The sequence below is a fragment of the Phaenicophaeus curvirostris genome, chromosome 1, assembly GCF_032191515.1.
Source record: "Phaenicophaeus curvirostris isolate KB17595 chromosome 1, BPBGC_Pcur_1.0, whole genome shotgun sequence".
NCBI classification, from domain to species: domain Eukaryota; kingdom Metazoa; phylum Chordata; class Aves; order Cuculiformes; family Cuculidae; genus Phaenicophaeus; species Phaenicophaeus curvirostris.
In genome coordinates, this window is record NC_091392.1 from 117,771,389 (window position 1) to 117,795,107 (window position 23,719).

General features: G+C 42.2%; 1 protein-coding gene across 2 annotated transcripts in view; it reads left to right on the forward strand.

The window, feature by feature from the left end:
• The first annotated feature begins 1,489 nt into the window (after positions 1 to 1,489).
• AGPAT3 (1-acylglycerol-3-phosphate O-acyltransferase 3) overlaps positions 1,490 to 23,719 on the forward strand; it is a 56,146-nt gene continuing 33,916 nt past the window's right edge. Inside the window, exon 1 of one of the 2 annotated variants that reach the window (XM_069872697.1) lies at positions 1,490 to 1,616. The gene's annotated coding sequence lies outside the window, so the exon portion shown is untranslated. Of the gene's footprint in view, positions 1,617 to 11,836; positions 12,013 to 23,719 lie in introns of those variants that run through there. The other variant, XM_069872705.1, reaches the window with a different exon arrangement.

Here is a 23,719-nt window from a genome sequence, read left to right on the forward strand (position 1 = left end):
CAATTGCACGTGGTATTTTTGTTGGATGATTTTGAAGACAGAGTTGCAAAAAGCAGTGTATGTTTTTAAAATGCTTGCTTGGTCCTCTGTTTTTCTTCTTCGTGATAGCAGCAGTGGAAGATCATACCCTTTGTTCCAAAAATCAGCAAATATGTTTTGACATAAAACTGGGCTTGGGCAAGGTGCCAGCCCATATGGACTGGCAGCTAGCGATGCCGTTAACTGTATACAGACCTGAAGCTAAGCAAGATCGGTAGCAGCCGGTTGAATGGCTACCTGGCATTTCCTAGTATGGTTTGATTTCAACAACGTGGTTGCAAGTGTTTGTCTACAGTAGGCTGGAGCTGAGAAGTTTTTTAATGGCATGATGTCGAGGGAAAATATATACAGTATGAACATACGTGCATGGTCTCTATTTCTGTTCCTCTGGTAACACTGTCATAGAAGTCTTTAAGTGTCTGAATGATTCAGTACTGGTTACGTCCTGAGGGAGGTACTTGCTGGGCATCCTAATAGATGCATACATTTCCCTGTAGACCTTCATTCTTGGTTAAAATAAGTTGTGGATGGAGTGATTTGTGTAGAAGGGCATTTTTTGGTTTTTAACAGCTCTAAACTTTGCTAAAGATAGGGGTTGGTAAAATAAATGATTTATATTAACTTCTGTGATATATTTGACATGTTGGGCAGATGTTTGAAGAATATTTTTTTCTTCAGTTTTTTATTTTTAAGGAAAACCAGGTTTGCCGTCTGGTAAATCTGAGTTTCTTTGCAGGTTTTCTTTTTCTGATAGATTTCTGCACAAATCTTTCATAGTGTAAGGATTGTGGAATTAGATAACACCCTTTAAACAAGCCACCTCTGGGTAAAGTACGTCTCTAATTACCGAGACTAAATTATGTGGAAAGTGAGCTTGCGACTGAAATAAATCTCCAGTTCAGTAATCTAAAATTAAATAATGATTAACTTAATAGCTTCAGGATCATAAATACGACCCTTAATAAAATATAGGGATTAAGTGTGTTTTGAGAGTGGATAATTGCTTCTGCTTCGTTTTCAGTAACTTCTATGGAGGCAAGGTTTGTAGGTAAAAGAAATGCCTTTTGTTATGCTGATTAGTAAAGCTAGGAAAAGTAGGCTAGTTGTCGAGTATGCAAGCCCTTTCTCTGTTCTGAACAGAAGCTGCAATTTCACCACTAAATATAAGCTGATAACACTTGCTTTTAATTTCGTAGATGTGTGCCAGTTAGACCATCTGACAGCAATAGTAGTTGGTACCTATGAAGCACGTGAAGTATTAGTACATGCGAAGAAGGATTAAGTAGTTTTGCTTTTTTTTTAAGAAAAGAGAAAGATGGGTAGTCTTAATAAGAGGAGTTTGAGTGAAAGAATTTGTGATCTGGGTTAGCAGCTGTATGTTGTTTGCATTGTATTTGGCTTCTTAACAAAATATTTTAACCTTTGTTCACTGAAGAATGTCTTTTTTGTTTATAAGCAAATGAGAAAGCAAATCTCTTGAAACATAAACAGTGCTACTTCCCTGGAGGGAGGAGATGGGAATTCTCCTGGTGCTCGTGAGTATTGCCAGGTGCCAGAAGTGGTCCCCAGTGGTGGCGGTAAGAAATAAATCTTCCCGCACGTTTCTGTATTTGTGTTTTGTCTGTAGCAATAAGATGCTTTTAGAAAAAAAATGGGGTTGCAGCTCCTGTTCTTTTCCTAGAGCTGCATGAATTCCTGGGAGAGGCGTCAAAAGTCTCCCACTCTTACGAATTTTAATTTAAGGATGAAACCAGTGCTTCGGCTTGTTGCTTGCTGTGGTGTTTGCCTCTGCTTTCTCATGTATGCTGTATCTATTGGTAATCATTGCAGAAAAGACTTAACTACAAATAAACCTCCAGAGGACTCTAGAAATATTTTAACTATCACCTGCCCCCTTAAATACAGAAGGGGAACTGTGGCCTTACAGTGCATTGAGGACCTCCTTTGCAGCGTTCTTAGAAGTCTCTTGAATGCAGACTCTGGGGTCAGCTTGGGCTACCGTTAATCCAAACATCCATATTTTTTATTCCAGTAAACAAATATGTAAATGTTAAGTTATAGCAGCAAAATTCCTTCTTTTTGCCCTTTCTCATAGTCTCTCCCACAAACAGTGACAGTGAAAGTGGAAGGCTGATGAGACCTCACTGACACAGCAATTGTGTTTTTCCAAGACAAGATCTTTAAAACACTGGGGTGGTTAGTGTCAGATGTTGACATTTTAATGATGATCTCTGTTACTCTGCCCCTTCATAAGCTATTAGTAGAATACTCTTGGTGATTTTGAGTGTTGCTTTAGTGTTCTGTAAGCTTTCGAGGTCTATTATAGGACAAATAGCGTCCCAAGAAACTTTTCAGTTTTGTGAGATGTTTCTCGAAGCTCTGGTTCACAGGGCAGCACATACTGGATCAGCCACTGTCTGTGTTCAGGGCATGTTTTCTGATGCCGTGCAAAGCCCAAACATTCTTGGATCAAAATTCTCCCTCCCCCCAGAAATAAATAAATTTTAAAAAATTAGGTGTTGCAACTGAGTCTGCTTAATCCTGAGCATCTACAGCTTTGGTGGGTGGAGGGAGACCCAGGAGGGGTTTATCCATGAAACTGGCCTTGTTTACAGTGTCATGGTGACCAGCTATTTTCAAAACCAGTTTTGCAAAATGCTTCTGCCCGGGCTCATTGCCTTTGGTGTTAGAGCAATGCCCCAGAAATACATGAAAGCCTGTTTTCTATGTGTTCTGTAACAGATCTTTGAGCTTGCATGGCTGCGATTTTTGCTTTTCTTCTTTGTTTGTATGGCCTAAAACGGCCATCAATGTGAATGGTTCTGAGAAGCTAGAATATACTTGAGGGGCAGGATTGTATGAATTGTGCACAGCTTTTGCATTGTCAAGCTCTGCTTCTGTTTGGAGAAGAGAGAATTTGGGCTTCTCGTACCCAGCCTGGCAGGCTGTGAAGCCTGATGCCTGTGTTCCTTGTGTTGAGGTGTTTTGTCTTGGGTCGCTAGAACCTGGAAGGAATGGAAATGAAATGTTCTGAATAAAGTGGATGACCATGCTGGAAACTGCATGGATTGAATAATTCCATTAATAACTCCTTCAACCGTCAGTTTCATAATTGTTCAAATAAACCCTGTGATATTATTATTATTATTATTGTTATTAATAATAAATTATATATATTATATAATAACAATGTTATTGTTATTGTTGTTTTTTATTGTTTTATTAATATTTAGGTCGATAGATATTAATGTGGATCAGAGAAATTGTGCTGAGAGGTTTTCAGTGTTCCAGTGGATGTTTCTTTGGTGGAACAAATCTGCGTTTCACGAGCCAAAGCACAAAGCACAATTGGTACTGACAGGCATGCTGTCAGGGGGATGAGGGACTGAATTACAGGGAGGCCAAATTATAGCATTTGCTGTAGCAGCCATCTCCTCCTGTTGGGGTTTATGCATAGGCAGAGGTCCTGCGCGTGTCATCTGCTGCTGTTATCCTCATTGTGTGTGTCTTCATGAGGGGATTTCTTTTTCTCAGATTTGCCAGTGTTATAGTTTGTAACAGATGTTGGAAGACTCAGTTTGCATATAAACTTCATTGGGTGCCACAGAGAGAGGAGGAAAAAAAAAAAAATCTTTGCAAAGCACTTGTGGCCATTAAGATTCCGCAGGCTAGACCAAAAAAGCAGCTCACAAAAGCAGTCACGGCAGTAAGAATTTCAAGAGTTTTCTGTAGTTCAAACAAGGAGAAATGTAAAGGATGTTGGAAAAAGTTATATTTTTCTTCATTCATATTTAATTTGCCAATGTGGAGGCTGTGGTAATGGGTTGTTTCAAAGTTCATAAGGTGGAGACCTTTTCACTGGCAGAATGATGTTGTGAAAAGCTGCTACCAGAGATACAATCCCTGCTATTAGTCTGGTGCAGTGTGGTTTTTAAGTGAAGAGTCCATTTTGCAGTGTTCTCCTAGCTCTTCTTAATAGATAGCACACTGATTTGGAACAGTATGGAAATCAGAAAGGACTAGTTTTCCTCAAGAATGTCTGGTGGTTTTAGGTTCGTTATAGCATGGAGCGCTCTTCTGCAAGGTGGGAAGTGTTGCTCTGAACTTTTTCAGGACAGAGTGGATACTGTTTCCGTGTCCTACACTTCAGTATGTGGCCTATAACTGCGCCATATAGAAGATGGGCACCAGAAGGTCAGCTGTCCTTGTTTTGACATTTAGTTGTGAGAAGCAAGTATAAGTAGCTGAAGGGGAACTACAAGAAAGCTGGGGAGGGACTTTGTAAAAAGGCATGTAGTGATAAGATAAGGTGGAATGGCTTTAAATTGGAGAGGGGGGAAATTTAGATCAGATGTTAGGAAGAAATTCTTCAGGATGAGGGTGGTGAGACACTGGAACAGGTTGCCCAGGGAAGCTGTGGATGCTCCCTTTCTGGAAGTGTTCAAGGCCAGGTTGGATGAGGCTCTGAGCAACCTGATCCAGTGGAAGGTGTCCCTGCCCATGGCAGGGGAGTTAGAACTAGATCCTCTCTGTCTTTGAAAACACTCAGACTGTGGCCCAATAAGCTTTGCTCTCCAGAAAGCTAAGGGAAAGAGGAGCCTTGTCAGATGATGCTGGCTACTCATGTGCCTGGGACCCAGTGCTGTTTAGCCCTTTCAGGGTGGCCACTGCTCTGGGCTGGGGATCAGCTGGTGGAAATAAAGGACCAAGGACCTGTAAGCTGGATCTCCATGGGATGTTTATTTTGATAAGAGAAAATAATCAAAACTAAAAGTGCTTTATAAGAAGCAATAGTGGCATTTGCTCTTTTATGTTTGTTTTGAAAATGTCAGTGTTGCCATGGGAGCAGTTGTTCTCACATGTTTTTCTTAAGTTGTGAAGGCCACACATTCAGGACACTCAACAACACATTCCAAAGCAGCAGAAAGTACAGATAGGAATACAAATGCTGTTGCAGTGTGTGTATTGAGACAGTATTATATAACTTACCAGTAAGGCCAGTTTTGTATCAAGGGTTCACTTGCCCTATCTCTGTACCTGTCTCCCTTTCTGTTTTGGTTGTGACGTTCACGTTAAATGGGACAAGTAGCCTGATGCACAAAAATGTCTTTGCCTGAGACTGGGAGTTGGAGATTGCACTACCAAAGACGTTTGTGATTGAAAATGGCTGGCAAACAAAGAACATCACTCTAAGAAATAGAACAAGCCTTGCTCCTGCCATGATGTAAGGAAAAGAACTGAGAAAAGGAAGCTCAGTGAAGTGTGAGCTGGTGATTCAGCTACTGGGCTGTTGTGTCAGCTGCTGGTGCTGTACCGTGGCAGAGAACAGGTCTGCTTGGCAGAGCTGGCCAGCTGAACAACAGCTGACCACGAGCATGGTCTGCTCACCCACACCTTAGGGTATCATAGAATCGTAGACTAGTTTGGGTTGGAAGGAGCCTTAAAGATCATCCAGTTCCAGCCCCCCTGCCATGGACAGGGACACCTTCCACTAGATCAGGTTGGTCAAAGTCCCATCCAACTTAGTCTTGAACACCTCCAGGGATGGGGCATCCACGATTTCTCAGGGCAACCCGTTCCAGTGCCTCACTGCCCTCGCGGTGAAGGAATTCCTCCTTATGTCTAGTCTAAATCTCCCCCTCTTCAGTTTATAGCTGTTGTCCCTAGTCCTATCACTCTTTTTACCTTTGTAAAAAGTCCCTCCCCAGCTTTACTGTAGCCCCTTTCAGTTACTGGAAGGTCACTATAAGATCTCCTTGGAGCCTTCTCCAAGCTCAACAACGCTGACTCTTTCAGCCTGTCCTCATATGGAAGGTGCTCCAGCCCACTGATCATCTTTGTAGCCCTTCTCTGGACCCATTCCAACAGCTCCATATCCTTCTTATGTTGAGGATTCCAGAACTGTACACAGTACTCCAGATGAGGTCTCACAGGAGAGAAATAGAGGGGCAGGATCACCTCCCTCAGCCTGCTGGCCACGCGTCTTTTGATGCAGCCCAGGATACAGTTGGCCTTCTGGGCTATGAGCTCGCATTGCTGGCTCATGTCGAGCTTCTCATTGACCAGCACCCCCAAGTCCTTCTCTACAGGGCAGCTCTCAATTACATTGTCCCCTATCATGTACTGAAACTAGGGGTTGCCCTGACCCAGGTGTAGGACCTTGCACTTGGCCTTGTTGAACCTCATGTCTGTAGTGGCTCGTTTTCCAGGTCCCTTCTGGACAATAGCTCTCAGGCCGGGTACTCCTTGCCCTTGCTTTGTGAGCTTTTGCCTTGTTCAGTAAGAAATTGTTTAGGTACCTTGGATCTGTGTGGCAAGATGGGAGAAAAAGCCCTAGTCATCTTGTGTGGTTTTTTCCTGTACTGAGTGTATAGGGGTGGTTCTTGCTATTGGCTTATGTGCCTGAGAAGGAAATAATCTTCACTCTTCATGACACTGAGCCAGGGTCATGCCAGCATATCTAGTAACATGAATTTACGGCACAGTTGGAGGTGCAGCTGTATTAAGGCTGTTTGACCTTCCTCTTGTGACAGGACAAGGAGTAATAATTTTAAACTAAGGGAGGGTAGATTTATGCTGGATATAAGGAAGATTTTTTTTTACAGTGAGGGTGGTGAAACACTGGAACAGGTTGCCCAGGGAGGTAGTAAGGGCCTCATCCCTGAAAACATTCAAGGTCAGGTCAGATGGGTGTCTGAGCCACCTGATGTGGCACCTGTAGCTCTGAGAAAGTGCACAGAACATCAGAATTAATATAATGTCCTTTTGTCTACGTCCAGTCACAGCTAGTTTACATGAGATGATGATAAAAAGAGCAGAGAGCATCTGTGAATGCACCTGTGCTTTTGCTATCAGTTGTGGAGCAGCCCTCATGCAAACTAGCTTCTGAATTTTGCTGGGGCAAGGCAAGCATGTGTTTGTACTGGGCTAGTCATTTCAAGGATCTCTGCAACCTTCAGTAAGGGGATATTTAGGTCAACTCTCTCTCAAACATTGCATTAAGAGGCTGCTCTTCAGACGAAACTGAACAAGCTTGTTGCTTGGAGTGGAGTTTTTTTCCATTTACACTGAAAAGATTGTGTGGTGTGTGGCTGCTGCCAGTATTGGTATTCAGGCCAGAAGGGGCTGGTGGGATCTTGTCTGAAAACATGAAACAGAAAACTGTCCAGCGTACATTTGTTTTTTGCTATCGGTCTGCTTGATAGTCTGCCTTGTCTTTTTAGAAAGATACCTGCTTTTGTGTATATGCAAAAAGAGATCTGACCACAAGGTTAGTTATGAATTCAGACTGATAACAGCCTTGAGAAACATTTGCCAGTGAAATCATCTGAAAGAAGTATATCCATTGTGTTCTGGTAGGAGCATGTGGGTAACGGGCAGCCAAGGTGACAGGAAAGAGAATAAAAGTTGGATCCTGTACAAGGAAGAAGGGGAGTGGCGTGGGCCGCTGCCCTACAGTATAGCTCGACTTTTTTTTGCTTTCTTACCCCCTGGGCTGTGAATAGCAGACTTCATACAGCACTGCACCAAGCAGCATTGCACTGAACGTCCTCCTCTTGCTCCTCTACAGGATCAAGCTCCCAGATGCAATTCAGGCTGCCAATTCAATTCACATGAACCAACTGAGGAACTGTTTGGGTTATGTACCTGTTGATTTTCCCAGGCACATTTTTCACCTATTATTTCTTCCTGACTGCAAAACAATGGGCTTTGATATTAAGCTGCCTCCGTGACAGTCAGCAGAACACCCACCACATCTGATTTTAGTATTTCTGCTTCTCTCTCCCCACCCAGCCCCTTGTATCTCCCCTACCCTACCCTGTGATGGAGATCTTCCGAAGCCAGATACTTCAGAATGGTGGCTTTCATCTGCCCCCACCCCTCCCCAGAGCCTCCACCTCCTTCCCAAACTGAACTCCAGAAAATTTGCTGGTGGAAGCATAGACTTTTCCAACAAAGAAATGTCTGTAGGGAGGTGTCCTTGCCCATGTGACAAATTCCAGTCTAGTGACAGTCAGCTGGTTGGTTTTTCTCACTTGTCAAAGATCCATCCAGAAGTCTGGGGACCATAAAGGTACAGATGAATGGCATATATTCCGCTGCTCTTTTACAGCAGCGTTTTTCTATTACTAGTAAGATGTGAGCAGGTAGCAGTTTGGAGGCATGTTTGTACAGTGAAGTAATAGAAATGCTCTTCTGGGGAGTTTCTGTATTTAGGATGTAGAAGCAACAGAGGTAAACTTCCCTGTTGTCCCTTCTTGGTTTTGCAGTTGTGATTCTCACTATATGGATAGCATCTGGGGCTTTCACTTTACTATGTTATTCTTTTCTTTATTTAATAGCGGTCATAATAAAAAGGAATTATATTTATTTAAGCTGTTCCAACCTGGCAGTTCAGATAGTCATCAGCAAACAGTGGAGTAGAAGTGTGAAGTGTAAGCAAGTGAAGCCAGTTTGCTGAGTCTTGCAACTTGGCTGCTTTCAGGACAAGGTAGGAGGGAGGTGGTAGATTTGGCACGGGACAGCCCCAAGAGCCTGCCTACTTCTGTTAGTTCACTTACACTGGTGATGATTTGTTACTGTGGATACAATCATAGAATAAACCTTATTGCTCCTCTTTTGCAGAAGGTAGTGTTTTATACCTAAAGCTTAAAGCAGCTCAGCAATTCTCAAAAGACAATTTCTTCCCAATTAGTATTTGGTACTTCAGAGAAAAGCTTTGAACTTGGGTAGGGACTTGAAGTCACGCACACGGTGTTTGCTGACACCTTATTTAGCAGCAGTCAGAGGTGTCTCCTTGTTTGGTCGCGCATATTTGCCTATTGACAGATGTCTCCTGGTTGGCTCTCTTTCTTTCTTATCTTTGAGGGTTGATTTTTATTTATTTTTTTTGCATAATTTTCCATCTAGAAAGCAAAGTATGTAATTCTTTTTATAACACTTCTCTCAGGTGACTGCAGATGAGACTTTTTTGTTTATCCTTTGTTTTGCATCACTGTTTTAATGGTTAAGGAATCTGTGCCACAAAGCATTCTCCAGATTCATGCAATCTTATCTAGGAGATGGTTCCTAGGTTTCACAGCTTGGTGCATGGATGCATTTACGCACCTGAAATTTCTTCTGTTGATTATTTTTATCTTAATACAAAGAATGAATTCCCACCTGCCTCAAAATTCAACCACTTGAAGTGAAGACAAGCACTTTGTGTGGTTTTATAGATGAGTAGACACTACTACTGAGGTTTTTCTTAATCATCAGAGATTAAGATTGGCAAGATTTATTTAATTACGTAACGCTGATGTATTTTATACAATACAAGAGGTCTGAAACTCAAATAATTCTGTACTAATAAGCCTTCTGTTAGATAAATCCTTTTTTGTTTGTTATGTAAGGGGTGGTATTATAGAATGACTGTTTGAATACCAGCACTGTAATTTTAGAATTGCTTTTACAATAGAAATACCAAGTAAGCCTTGTTCCAAATATAGGCAGTTATTGCAATATGGTAATTTTTTTTTCCCAAATGATGCCTCTTGTTAATTGCTATTTTGGTTTTGTTTTTTATTTACAAAATCCTGAGAATGAACTGTGCCCATTTATATTCCATTATATGCATTTTTTGTAATGAATATTGTGCACTGGAAAAGTATTGATCAGCTGTTCTGGAAAGTGATGGAGGAGTTTCACCTATGAAAATATTGCAAGTGCCAGTTCACATACTCCTGCTTGTCTGGAACCCTCCTGTAATTTTTGAACTACATGTGTGTTTGTCTCTCAGGTTTTGGGGTTTATTTTAGTGTAATTTAATATAATTTCATTTCTGTGGTTGAGAGCAGAAGCAGTGTGAGGAGTCTGAAATGAGATTAGGGAACACAATCGGTAAAAATCTGTTTGGTGCCCACAGAAACTGATTATTCCCACAGAAGAAATTTATTTGCAAGCTATCTCCTTCACTGACAAAGATGTAGATAGTAGTAAGAATCTTATTTGTGTAGTCACTTGAGAAATGTGGCTAAGCTATAGGCGAGGTTGGGAAAGGTTTTACAATAGACCTGCACTTTCTGCAGGGTGAAAGAGGGGAGGAGGACCTATTGACTCAGTGCATAGACAGCACTTGAAATTTTCCTTTACTTCATGAATGCTGTGGTGCTTCTGTCCTGGTTGTGAACTTGGTTTCCACTGGACCTTACTCATCCCACTTTCTGGCATACGTTTTATTTATTTTGTGTATGCTTTTAAACTCAGAAGCAGCTTCTTCTGTTCTTTTTTCCATCCAGCTCCGCTGAACTTCGTACCAGATAAAATCTCCTATTTGACTGTGATTTTTAAATTCAATGCCTCTTTTTTTCCTTTTTGGCCAAGTAGTTCCAAGTATTGCCTGTTTTGTTGATTGTAAAAACTTTCCATTTGTTGTATCTTAAGTGGTTTTGTGCTGTCCCTTTCCGCTTCGTTGAAATCTCCTACAATTTCTGTAGCTCCATTCACAGGACTGTCAAAGGTTTAGGAGGAGCTAACACCATGTTGTAGCTTTATGTAGTGCTGCTGCTAAAGCGTGGTCAAAAAATGGGAGCATCAGGGGGCTGTGTCTACCACTTTAATTATTCTTTGGCATTTAAGCCAGATTTTGTTTGGATTTTGTTTCTTCATATTTCTTTTAGAGGCCTAACTCTTACTAGGTGAGGATCAGTTCCACCAAGGCGAACTACATCTGCACGAAGGGCTGTGTTGGTGTAATGGTAGCTGCATGGGAATCACTCTCTTCAGTCCAACTGTTGTGTCCCTGTGCGGATGTGGCCTCAAGTCTGTCTTTATCTGGACTGTTCAGATTAGGGTGCAGAACAGACAGACAAGCCCCTGAGCCTTATAATCACACCAGCGGGACTGTATTCCGTCTGCCTGGATGGGTTGTAGCCACTGCTGTCTTGTTTGTGTCTTCTCTAGGCTCTGGTATCTCCTTTTTGCTAACCAAGCACTGGAGCGTGCCTGCTGTGGCTTGGGCCTCCCTAAAGACCTGCAATTGGAGCAGGGAGAAGAGAGAGAAGATACCATCATCTTTAGTTGGCTAGAGCTCTCCTCCGAGACCTGCAGAGAGAGGGTAAGGGCAGTGGAGTCCCAAGTTCCCTGCTAAGCAAAGCATGCAGGAGCTTGCTTCATAGCTGTGAAGTCCCTTTCTTTAGCCTGTGCAGTTCAAAGATGTCGCTTCATCATGCTGATGAAGTGAGCAGTCCTCCTGCCCTGCAAGGGCTGCACCCTGGATCCATACCAAACCCTTTCTCTGCTGTGATGTTCTCTCAAGCCTTGTGTTTGCTCTTCATGGAGAAGAGAGAGGCAGGTTTTCATGGGGTGGGTGGTTCCTTTGTGTTAAAACCTAGATTTGTGTCAAAGTCCTTTGTTAGCTTTTAGGGAAGAAAAAAAAAAAAGAAGTGTTAAGCAGCAGTGCTGAACAGACGTACCTCACCACGCAAGCGAATCCATTTGATTGTAGCCTGGTAATTTGCTGTAAGAAGATTATTGGATTAGAGCAGAAGCTTGGTTTGTCAGCAACACCACCTGACAGTAATATTTATTGAGATGTATTACCTATTTTAAATATTAGTCCACTTGTGCCCCAATCATACCTTCATTCTTGAGGTAAGAGGGGCTTCCTTAGTTCAGTGTTTTATGAAGCCACATAGAGGAGAGGACACACAGCTCTTTTTTCCTGCTGTTGAGCAGGCAGTTTTAGTAGCTGCAGCACTTCCAGATTTACCTCAATGTGCTTTTGTCATCATAATCCCTCCTTCATGTCAAGACTGATTTGCTTCCTTAGCCAAGACTCGCATCGTCCGTTTTTGCCGTTCATTTCTCCTGCTCTTTTTTTTGATTTTATCAATACCAAGTTGGGAAGATGTTGGTAAACCAGTCAGGTATATGCTTGCTAGCTGGAGTCTGCACAACGCTTATTGCCCTGGCTTTAGCCTATTACTTGTATTGGTAAGTTGGATTTTGCGCTGCGTCTGCGGTCATGGCTTGTCTTAAAATGCTTTCTTGGGGTGGGCTGGAGGCTGGTGGTCCTTTTGAAATGCTCTTGAAGGCTGATGTACTTACTGACATGTGGTTGGGGGTAGATAACTTTCCTTATTCACGTTGGTGCCCCCTTAGTTGTCATGCGGCTCATTTTTGCCATTGGTTGAGGTTTTGTATGTTTTATTGAACTGAGAATGTCATGGCTGAGGATGCCATAGCAGGCATTGGGTAAAATGGCGATTGCGCCTTCCAGTTTATTGAGAGTGCTTTGTTTCAACTTCTTCCACTCTTATTTCATGTTTTTTTTTGTGTAATGTTCGCATGGCTGTCTCTCTTTGCGTGTAACTTGAAAATTATGCAGTGATAGGCTTGTGATTGATGTGTCTGTGACTCTGTAATGTTTTAGGGTGTTTGTGGGATGCCTGTGTCTTCAGCAGTTATAAAGAAATGTTTCAGGAAGGTGCAAGTTAAGGACTGCCATGGCTGGATCCCCTGCCCAGGAACTCAGCAGGTTGCTTCCCTTTCAGGATGAGTTGGGACCTGGGAAGGTAGTGGCATGGAGCAGTGGGGACAAGAGACTGGGTGTACTTGAATTTTTTTGCTGTGCATGGGGCAAGGGGGTTGCTTGGGCTTTGGGAAAAGTAAGATCAGTGCAGGGCTGTCCTAGATATCAGGGCTGGCTTCATTTCTACGCGTGTCTACATATTCTTTCAGTCAAAAGAAATCTGGGAACTTCACAGAGCTGTGTCTGGAGCAAATGACAACTTTTGGAAGCCTGAGTGCAATCTATTGACTAGTCTTAGTGGCGAACTAAGACTCCAACTCTAAAAGGAACAGCCTGCTGGAGTTGTAATTAATATGGCTACAACTGGAAAACTTTCCAAGGGGTGTGATGTTGCTGAGAACAAGTCTGCAGGGTAACATGTGGGTTCTTTTGTCTGTTTGTTTTATAAAGCAATGAAGAGACAAAGAAATGAAAGTCTGTGGGGTGATCATCTTGGCTTTCTCTTTGCCAAGTACTTCTTCCACGCAATTACGCTTGTGCTATTTATGAGCCTACAATCCTCAGAAGTGTGTGTACACACACACTTCTAGTATTAATGAGTTTATTTAGAATGAATCTCTGCAGATATGTAAGCTTTCATCTGTACAGGGTGGCAGCTCAAATTAAAATGTGTGTGATTACTAGTCTCTTGAGTCCTCAAAACATTTAAGAAAATGGAAAATATGTAAGTGACTTTACAGTTTTAATGTTTAAAATCAGAAATGTGACCTTAAGGATGTTGACAGCTGTCCTGCTATATGGGTTTTTTTGCCAAAGTAAGTACATATGGTAGGCGTATACATGAGCATGGTGTAGTTTTTAATTAATTATGCGTGTATCGACATAATATTGATGTGTAGTATATGCATCTGAAATCAGTTATGCTTTTGGATTGATACAAATATAAATTTGTGTCATATGTAGGTGTAGTATGTAAATCTCTTGCAATTATTCTCCCCCCCCCATTTTGCTCCCTCTTAGAATTCTTGACTTGAATCCAGGTCAAATCTGGTTTGTAGGAGAGATTACAATTCTGCACACAGCAGGAATTAACTGGTATTAGGTCAGGTCCTCCTCTTCAACAGCTTCGAGGTTCAGGAGAAAATTAATTACATCATCTATTTGCTTGTGAAAAGAAAGCTCATTCAAACCCCTCTGATTGGATATGGATAAGACATAATGTAAGTACCTTGGAGTGCTTTTTTGGCCTTTTTTTGGTGTTTTTTAACTCTCTAGTTTGGTGCTTGAAGAAACCTGATTTTGATATAGTTTATTAATTTTTAACATAAGTCTGCTCTGTAGAAAGTAACTAGAATATTTTTTTATTATTGTTGTTGCTGTTGTTGTTCTAAATGTGTTAATTTGGCTGCTGCAATTCCCTTACAGTATGCTTAGAGCTGGATGATTGTGATCAGAGATCACCAGTTCAGCAGGGAATCAACTGTGCATACTGAGAGATTAACCCTTTTTTTCCCCCTTTAATTCTACGTTTGATCTTTTGCTTCTCCTGGATTGGAGTGCCCTTATTAGCTTGCTGGACAGGGTGTATTTTGGTCACATCAGGGCTACATTGAGTTTGTACTCTCTAAGGAATTTAAGGAAGCGAAGGGTCTTTGTTCCTCTGGGAGTTGTGTGGCTCCCTGAAGGGCTGGAGGTAGTTGCTTGCTCCTCATCTGATGCAAGGACACTGCCAACCTCAAAAAGGACCTAGGAAATCCATCATTCCCCCTTCACCCCACCCACCCTCTAAAAAAGGCATTGCTCAGCTATGTGAAGGCTGGTGCTCAGATGTGCAAGGGGCTACCACAATAACTGTCCTGAATTTAAAGGCAGCTGTATAAGAAATAGTTGAGAGGGCTCACATGCATCTGTCCATCCACATCTCCACACATAGGCTTCTTCTGTTACCAGGTACAAATGCCTCACAAGATGTACTGCAGTGGTCCAGTGTGTGTGCAGGTTGTATAACCTCTAGTGCAAAGCTGAAGTCCACAGATAATATAAGAGCATGAGACAGCACACTTTCTTCTTTGGTGAGTCATTACTGCTGCAGGAGTTTGGTTAAAGTCTCCCTGCAACATGAGACTCTAAAAGGTTGTCCTTTTCTATCAATTAACAAATGGCTTAGAGTATATAATGGATTTATTATTCTGTGCGTGCTTGTCATTGCTTAATATATAGGCTAAACTTATAAGAATCCTCTGCTCTGACTTTTTGTGGTTTTTAATTGACCCATTCCAAACTACAAAACATTTGAAACAAGTATCTTTTCATTTCTTTTTTCCCTGTGGCTACATCTGCCCTCTTGAGTTTTGGCTTCTGGTCACCAAAGCAGCCTGAAATACTAATGCATATTTAGTTTGATTAATTGGTGCACTTTTTAATGTAATTTATCTTGATGATCTTACCACATTTCTAGCCCTGCCTTGTAGCTTGAGAGATGTGACAAAACACATGAACTTGCCGTGAGCGTTTTGATTTCATTAATGCACTTCTCTGAGTTAAGAGCAAAAAATAATTCAGATCACAAAGTTTTGTGTTGGGTTTGGACTTCAAGAGTTTGGCATTTTTGAGATAGATTGAGAGAGGGGAGGCCTGTGCTAGACTTGCGTATATATTCAAGCAGTTTAAATGAGCTTTGAAATTTCACTGCCCATTTATTTTATTTACGTATTGGCCTTAGTTGTGCTTTGCTCTCTCAATTTCAAATCTTCAAAGCAATAGTTAAGCGCAACATCTCTGATGATGTCTGTCTTCATCTTCACTTGGATTTTATTACTATTTCCCATCATTGTGGTTTTGGAGCGAGTTTTTTGGAGTCTCGTCTCTTATTTTAGGCAGAATAACCTGGAGTTTCCCAATTTGTATGTGCTGGAGGAGGGTGGTATGTGCATGACAGGGGCAGGTCATTTCTGTGTTGGTAGGGAGCCTTGTATTGCTGGCTCTGGGGATGGCTAAGCCCTCTGGGAAGTACTGCAATGTAAATGCTAAACTGATCAAACATGAGCTTTAAGCCCTGCTCCTGTTAGGTTAGTATTCTGTTTGTGGCTCTCATCAGAGTAGCGCAGCAAAAGACTGCAGTGACTGCCTATTAGAATATTGGTTTAAAGAAAGACTAACTTTCAAGGGAGATAAACAGGCAAAAATGAGTAGCCGGGTCATCTGTTAGTCCTCCTGCAGTAGTTCCCCAGCCTTCAGGGCAGCAGCAGAGCAGGTGAAGAGCATGGCTCTGCTGATGGATCCCACCATCCCTGCTGGCTGGAGGGGAAAGGGGATCTTCTCATGATCTGGGGACTCTTGTGATAGAGGTTTAAAAACTACTATTTGCTTATCTAAATGCTAGTCCACTTCATTGATATTTTTCTCAAAATAGGAGGGCAGAGGAGAGCATTATGCATTGGCTGGTACGTTCTCTGTTAGGCCTGTGGAAAGCAACTGTCTGTGCCACTGTGAAGGGACACTGAGGAAGAATGGGTCTGAGCAGTTCACTTTTCCAGGTGCATCTATACAGATTATGACTTAATGCACAAAGCGTGATATGATATATTTATATATAACATCTATTATCTGTGGATAATGTGCCCATAATCTGTGGGCTGCTGTGCTTGAAATATCACTGTGCTAGTGTAAAAGCCACAGTATGCTCCGCTGCTTTATTTAGGCAGCTTAAACCGAAGCACTGAGAAGATAGCTGTCCTACATTGACTGGATAGTTGTCTATGAGATAAGTGCCTAGAGATTAAAACAGCTGATGTCTTTCTAACACACCTGTTGCACCAAGCCATGCAATTTTAAGAATATTTAGAGTATTCAAATTGAGAGTTTGCAGAGAAGTTGAAACTTTGAGCAGTGCTCTCAATGTAGATTTTAAGGGGTTCTTTCTGTGCTGTGGCTGCTGCTTTTGAATCTGCAAATGTGGAAATCTTAACTGTCTTGAAAACTTATTACCCAGAAAATGTCATGACCATGCCTACGTGCATAAACCACAAGTTTACTCATGATATCATAGCCTTACTATGTATTTACATTTGATGACTGTAAGAGGTTCAGCTTGACAGATACTCAGACCGCTTTGCTATGGAAAATTAGTGATGTGCTGCTTAAATACATTTATCCGTGTCCCTCTCCTCAGCCATATGCCTTGAAACCATTGAGGTGTTTCCAGCCATGCTTGGCTGGCAGCTGGTAAAGGTAGTATCTCCAAAATAACTGGAATCTCACCAGTTCCATGAAGTAGCTGAGGAGAGGAGAAAGGGGCTGCTAAGAGACTCGCCTCAGGGAAATGTTATGACATAAATTTGGGAATTCTTTGATATCCGTGTCTCAGCACAGATGTGAGCTTGTAAAAATATCAGTCAACACTGAAGTACAAGTTTGTAGGGAACCAGGCTTTTGAAGCTACTTGTTAAATTCCTTTCTTCAGCAGGCCACTATCTAATGAGTATCTGGTTACTCAAGCTCTTATCTGCAACCAGAGCAATCGTTATGCCTTAACTAAATGGAAATTTCTATATATTGGTCAGAGTTGGAGCTTTGGAAATACAGGAGTTATTAAAGGCTGGAGGGAAAACTGAACTGTCAACACTGCACAGACTGGTTTTTGCTTTTGAACACAAACCAGGTTGACCTCAGGGATTTTGCTGATCATGCCCATTGCAGTGACTGCTCTGCCACAGACCTCTAGTCCAGACAGACAGGCACTGTTCTTATTTCATGGGGATGTGCAACATGCCATTCCACAGGCACTTGGTTCCCAGTGGCTGATTTGGATGCACTTTGCAAACAAGTGATGTCAGAGTGTGAGATGAAAGAGATGTGACTTCACATGGAAATTTGGAAGATATAGTGTGATTGATCTGTCCTTTTGATGCTACCAAAGAGATTAAGAGTAGCAAAGCAAATACTCTAAGTAATAGTTAAACTTGCATCTTGTGAGGGATGAACTTGCTTTAAATCAAATCTTGGATTTGCAGAGGTGGTAGAGGAAAAAAATTGAATCTGTGTCTGAGTTACCTGATAGTTACTCGATTTCTGTACTGCAGCTGCGGTGTGATTAGTTTTAAAAGAGGGGAGAAGTGCTTGTAAGAGTAGCCATGACAACATAAAGCTCCCTGCAGGCTGCACAAAACCACCTGGAAAGTGGAGTGAAAAGTGGAAACTCAAGGCTTGGACTTACTGTTGCTCAAAGTACATTGCCTACCTTTCTGTAGAGCTTCCTTGATGACATTTCAGGGAGTAAAGAGGTCTCAAAGGTTTCTCCTGGTCAAAAGAGGTCTCGGCATCCTTTTTCCTATGGAGTTTGTAATTGAGGATTTGTAATTTTACAAGCATTCATTGTAAGCATTAAAAAGTATTGACTATTATGATTGGGTAGGACCTCAGGAGTGTGACGCTTGAATTAAAGGCAGCTTTCAGCTGGGCTTATTTGACAGATAGATTGGGTTGCTCAGGACTTTGTCCAGTTGGGTTTTGAAAATCTCCAAGGATGGAGTTTCCTCAGCCTCACTGGGCAGCTTGTTGCAGTGCTGAACCACAGTACCTGTGTTGTTAATACAACTAGCAGTAGTACAGATCAGTACCATTTTTTAATGTCTGTGAAGAAAGAAAGGAAGCCTCTATGAGAACCGAGTTTTTCAGTTAACTCCTTTTGGAAGAAGGGCTGCTGGCAGTTAGAAGGTTTTGACCTTCCAGATGTTTGTGTTTGGGCTTTCTGAGCTGGACCCTTGTGAGCTGCGTCTAGGGGACTGTGTGCCCTGGCAGGACTTGGGCCCTAATACAGAGAGTATGTCTGTGATGGCTGCACGTGCCCAGCGTGGTGACTGCAGAGTGGATCCAGCACTGTCTCCCTTTGCACTGTTTTTTCAGGGAGTGCAAGCAGGTAGAGGATGAATAGGCAAGAGAAGCTGTGGCAGTGGTTGGGCTTTTTAATTTGATGTCCCAAGAGGGCTTCATGCTGAGGCCATACATATCCAAAATTTTGGGAACTGAGATGCCTTCCTATTAGGCCATGTCCAAAGGTGTGCAATAGGTCACGTTTTCCCAAGGCTGCTTCGTGGGAGAGGCCAGTTCAGATGTTTGCTTTGCATTGTGAAGTTTGATGACCTTGAAACCAAAGTAAAACTGGAAGCAGCCCATGGGTTTTCTTTGGTGGCGCTTTTGCCTGGAAAAAGAGAGAATCGGACCATATGCAGGTGTCCATGTGATGAGCTGATCGCTCATCCCACGTTAGGAGTCTGCCAGGGAAATAGATGCTGTCGTCATCTCTTTCTCCCACTTGTCCTGTAGTCTGTAATGTTACGTTCATTGATAGTTGTTCAAAGATCATTCCCACCACATCCCTGCCATGTGTGCTTGCTGTTGCACAGACCAATTTATTTGTAAAACCAGAAGCTAAAAGCAAAATTCTTAGATGTGTAGCAGGAATCATAAAGTCCTCAGAAGAATTGTCATCCAGGGAAAGACTAAGGAGACAACTGGCTGTGCATATGGGGATGCTAAGATGATAAAAATTCTGACAGAGTTTAGATACCAAGAAAGCATTAACAGAGAGGAGAGGAGAGGAGGAAGCTTTGCAGAGAAAACCAAATAGAAATGATATAATGAAATGAAATACCATTTGAAAAAGTGTTGTTCTTTGAAAATAATGACCCTTGTTCAAAATTCTTCTTCAGCAGAAAACACAGTTTAGGAAGTGACTTGAAATGACAGAAGATTGATGGGAACTTGAGTTCTTTAGAGATTACTGTAAAAATAAACCTCAGACTACTAGGATACTGGTTTATATTTTCATTCAGGACTAACATCAAGTGCACTTCACTAAATAAGCCATATTTCTACTTGGTACACATATTGCTATGTGGAGGGGAGAATTAAAAACAAAATCTTTATTGCTCTCAAGAGATCAATAATAGAAGCTATACTGCAGAAAATGGATGTTTACATGGAGAAAAGACGAGATAAGTCAGGGATATTGTAAGTTTACTATCCCTTTGTGTCTGAGAAACTTGGATTGACCAGCAGTTGCTTTGCTGATCCACTGGGAGCAGGTGTAATGGAAAGAAAGTGATGCATGGGGCAGAGCTGGAGAGAGCTTCACTGGTGTGACGCGTGTGTGTGCGTGTGGCTTTTTTTCCTTCCTCTGCCTAGCGAGTTAGGAAACATATACCCCACTTCAGAGTTCTTGCTGGCAATTAGTGACTAAATCCAGGTGTTGTAGTGGTGACGTTAACTACGTCTCTGTGCTGTGGTAGCGTGGTCGTAGCTAGCTAGCAAAATGATGTCAGAACATCAGACTCTCATTTTACTCTGGATTCAGCAAGCAGGGGGAAAGATAAGGTAATGAGAATTTCTTAAAAATACTGTAGAGAGAAGGTAAAGAACATGCTAAATGTACCGACGTGGAGGTGGGGGGGATGGATGGATGGATGGATGGATGGATGGATGGATGGATGGATGGATGGATGGAAGGAAAACTTGTTCATGTTGTGAATTCAAGTGTACAGGTTGCAGGGGGAAGCGCGGTAATGTCTGCTTCCCTGTGCAGCTTTGTTTCTGTACTCCCGCCTTAGTCTCTTGGCTCTTCAGCTATCTGCATTTCAAGACTGAAATCTTCCCCTTCTTCTTAGTGACCTGAGCACTTTCACATCAAGTTGGGGCACCCTTCCTGCCCTTGGCTGCACAGGGATGTGGGGAAGTTTGTGCTCTCCCTGTGCAGTACTTGGACTGAACTTACTTTTGACCTCAGTAGTGGCAGTCCCATGTTTCAGGTTTTCTGTCTTGCAGTTTTATGGCTCTTTTTGGAAACGTCCCTCCATTCGGGGAATGACTCCAAGGGATACAGGCAATGTTTTCCAAATGATGCCTTTTTAAACAATATTAAACTGTACTGCTTTTGACCCTTTGCTCTTCTCTTCAGAGTACTGGATTGCTGGTGTTATGAAGTTTATTTGGGCTGTCTAGAACAAAATTCCTGATATATTTAAAAAGGCCCTGTGGCTGTTTACTTTGTTGTTTGCCACTTTGACTAGCTCCTATCTGGCTAGTGCTCTGGCCACTCGCTGTCAGCAAACCTCCCTCTTCAGTGAGGGTGGAGACACTCTGAAATTGTTAGAAACCTGAGTTGGGCAGCTCAGAGCAGGTGATTCAGGAAAAGGTGCTCCAGCAAATGTTCTGTAGAGTTGTAAATCAATGCATTGAAATATTAAAGCATCTCCCTGAAATAGTAATATTTTTACCAGCATTTTTTAAAAGAAACAGAACTTTCTATAAGCTCATTAAACTTCAGAATTTGGGACCTAATTAGAAGCTTAATTGCCAGATACAAAGCAGATCACATAATCACAGGATGGTTTGGGTTGGGAGGGACCTTAAAGATCATCCAGTTCCAACCCCCCTGACATGGGCAGGGACACTTCCCACTGGATCAGGTTGCTCAAAGTCCCATCCAACTTAGCCTTGAACACCTCCAGGGATGGGGCATTCACGATTTCTGTGGACAACCTGTTCCAGTGCCTCACCACCCTCACAAGAGAAGAATTTTTTCCTAATATCTGATCTCAGTCTTCCCTCTTTCAGCTTAAAACCATTGTCCCTTGTCCTATCCCGGCACTCCCTGATAAAGAGCCCCTCCCCAGCTTTCCAGATGTTAATCTCAAGTTAGAAAGTAGGAGTCAGAGCGATGACAAACTATCTATGTGTGTTACTCTTTAAATAGTTGTTAGCGTTTTCCCTGTATCCTTCATTCATTGCTTAAAAAGTGCTGCTATCGGTATCTAGATCAAATCCTGTTTTTATGGTACCAGTTGTAGTAGTTTCAGATATTTGTAGTCATAAAAATGCATTTCCACCTGTGCAGGAAAGCTATCTTAATAACTGCAGAGAGAATGGAAGCTTCAGTGGGATATTGAATTACCCTGAAAATCTACTCTGGACAGTATTCTTCTCACTAAAGAGAGTAGCCACAGCCTGAACATCTTCAGTTTAAGAGCAGCAGTCTACTGTAAGGGAAAAAACGAGACATAAGTACCAGGGAAAGTCTGGCCCCATTTAAAATTCAGAGACCTCATTTTCTTCTACCTGTTTTTTATTCAGAGATTGCAAGAGGCTCTTTCCTTTTTCAACTCCCAGTCTGGTTTTCAATTTTGATTGAACTAGTTGAAATGAAGAAAATAATCTTGGTACACCTGCTAGCTCTATCAAAACCAGAAGTAATTAAGGTGAAAAGTCGTTCTTTGCAAGAGGAATTGAAAATGCTTACATTTGGGGGGAAAATGTCAGTATCAGCATTTACTCTGTAGGAAAGGCTGAAAATAATAGAGCTGCTAGATGCAGAATGTGATTTCCTGGTGGTTAAATCTTGACTTGACCTCCAGTCAGGTGGAGCAAAAGTCCTGAGCTCTTCAAAATTATAAAAATGCCACTTTTTTCAGCTATATTGAGAACTCATTGAGACAACTTACAGCTTCAGCTATTTCTGTGGTTAATTATGCGTTTGTAATAGATTATATAGTAAGTTTTGATCTCAGTCTTGTGTCCGCCAGCCTTGGTTTTGCCCCAGCCCAGCTTCGTTGGCAGCTAAAACGCAAGCAGTTGGGCTCCCAGTTCCTTCTCCCTCACACCTCTGGGAAGAGGAGGTGGGAAATGAGAGAGACTTTTGGGATGGAAACTAAAACAGCTTTAATGAAACAATAATATTAATTAATAATAAGCAAAATACTATTAACAGGAAAATCATAAAATATATAAAATTACATACAAATTGCCCACCCCCATCTTCAATGGTTGTGCCACCACAGATGCTGCTGAGCAGGCACAGGGAAAGATCCCGAGCTGGACAGTGGCATGAGGGAGCTGGTCTCAGGAACTGGACTTCAGAAACGCGTGGATCCAGGACCAGGGCAAAAAGATGTTGGCTATTGAAGAGGGGAGTGTGACCCTTGTGTCCCCTCAGTTTTATACTGAGTATGACATATATGGGATGGAGTACTCTGTTGCTTAGTTTGGGGTCACCTGACCTGTCTGCCCCTCCCTGTAGCTGGGACTCTTTTGTGCCTCTTCCACTTATGGTGTCCACCAGCACAAGGATGCCCTTGTTTTCTATAGGAATAAGTATATGCAATGGCCTTTCCTCAAGCCAGTGCCCCGTGTTATCATTTCTAGAGAGAAACAGTCAAAAGCGTGCAGTTAACCTTCAGAAAATGAAGTTACTTGGATTGCAATGTAGCTGAAGTCAGAAAATTGATTTTACTTTAGCTCAAACAAGAACATTCTTTCATAATTTTAAGCAATTGCAATGTGTTTAGTTTTTTAAAATATTGGGCCCCTCACTACATGAAGGATGTTTAGCTTCTGGAGTGTGTCCAGAGAAGAGTGACAAAGCTGGTGAAGGGGCTGGAGAACAAGTGTTATGAGGAGCAGCTGCGGGAATAGGAGTTGTTTAGCCTGGAGAAAAGGAGACTGAGGGGAGACCTTGTCACTGCCACAGCTACCTGAAAGGAGATTATAGAGAGATGGGTGTTGGTCTCTTCTTCCAAGTGATAGGTCATAGGACAAGGGGGGATGGTCTCAAGCTACTCATAGGGAGATTCAGATTGGACATTAAGAAAAAATTTTTCACTGAAAGGGTTATCAGGCACTGGCAGAGGCTGCTCAGGGAGATGGTTGAGTCACCATCCCTGGAGGTATTTAAAAGACGGGTAGATGAGGTACTTAAGGAGGCACTTACGGTTTAGTGGCAGATAGGTATGGTTGGACTTGATCTCAGAGGTCATTTCCAACCTGATGATTCTATGATTCCACAGTTCTTTTAAGTCAAACCGAAAACCTGGCTTGTATTTCTGCCTCACAATATGTATGTACATTGTTATTTCTGTCCACCTTTGTATAAACTGAAGGGGGAGTTTGTGGGGCTGAGGCTGGGGCCAGCATGGCTGCGAGGTGGGCTCCTGCGCTTTAGCCTTTGCTCTCTGAGCCCCTCCTGGCCCGTGGCGGCCACAAGAACTGTGTCAGCCCCTGAGCTGGCTGGTGCAAGAATGACCCCCCAATGTTCAAGGTGTTTGCACAGCAATAACAGTAACCTGCAGAAAGAACAAGAGTAGGACAAAGTAAAGATCTATCACAGCTAGGTTTTCT